The sequence below is a fragment of the Arachis ipaensis genome, chromosome B03 (genome assembly GCF_000816755.2).
Source record: "Arachis ipaensis cultivar K30076 chromosome B03, Araip1.1, whole genome shotgun sequence".
In the NCBI taxonomy this organism is placed as follows: Eukaryota; Viridiplantae; Streptophyta; class Magnoliopsida; order Fabales; family Fabaceae; genus Arachis; species Arachis ipaensis.
In genome coordinates this window covers 100910237-100911484 of record NC_029787.2, presented here as the reverse complement: position 1 = coordinate 100911484, position 1248 = coordinate 100910237, and positions in this window count along the sequence as shown.

Sequence of the window (1248 nt, the reverse complement as noted above, 5' to 3'; positions counted from 1 at the left end):
TATGAAAAAATTAAAAATTGAACTTTTAATGAATTTATTTATACATGAAAAAATTTCTTAATCAAACTTTTATTTAATTTTTCTATCATTATATATTGTGTTAAAAGAACTTTTGGCCTTCCCAATATTATTTTTCAAGCCCCGCCATCGCTTTTATGACAACTTGAATTATGATCCAAATCCTTTTAAAAAAATATATAATAAATTAAACCCGATATATGCAGGAAAGTAGGAAACAAAAAACAATGTACCGCAGCAATACCAAATGACTTTATCCTCTGAATAGGGGTGAACAGGGTGCATATGATCCGGTCCGGTTTGAAGGTTTGGTTCGGTTCTGAAAATTTTAAAGACTAATTTGGTATAATTTTATTGGGTTTAAAGTCGGGTAAGGGTCTTAAAAAAAGATCTGATCATTATTTCGGATTGAATCTGAGCCATAGTTCGGGTCACCCGAAGTCGGTCTGGTGGTCCGGTCATCATACACAATTAATATTTTATATTATTAATGATGGATCATGATTATTCTTATGTGGAATTTAAGTATTGTAAATCTTAATATTTTGTGTTATTAGTCATTATAAGACTATAAGTTAATGTTTTATGTTTAGAATGCATAAGACTTTAGACTAATGCATAATATTGTGTTATTTGTATTAATTTAAATATTTAGTATTATTAGACAATATTATTATTGATTGTGGTTATACTTTAGTATTGATTGTGGTTATGCTTTAATTTTGAAGAATGGTTTGGTTCTTGTTATATTTTTCTAAATGAATTTTACCATGTTAAATAATGGTTGGAGTCTTGGAAATTTGGATATTTTTACATGCTAGCTTACAAGAATGTATCAACGTAATGTAATGTTAACGGCCCGGTTTTCACCCGATATAATTGTGGCCCGAAAGTGTATTGGTTTCATCGAGTCTAGGGTCGGGTTTGGGTCTAATAAATAGACCCGGTGTATATTTCGGGTCGGGTCTGGGTCACATCAAACCCGGCTTCACCTGACCCGTAGATTTATTTTCTTCTTGTGAGCATCCTTCTTAATTCATTTGATATTAATTTTTTCTGTTTTAACTATTATAACTAGGAGATCTTTTTCAGCGATAAATATTGTAAAAAATAACTCATAAATAAAATAAAAGGTTAATTTCTTGTTAATTATCTTTTATTTATATTAAAAAAATTGCTAAAAAATTTGACACAGATTCTATTATTAATAAATTTTATGATACGAAGAAT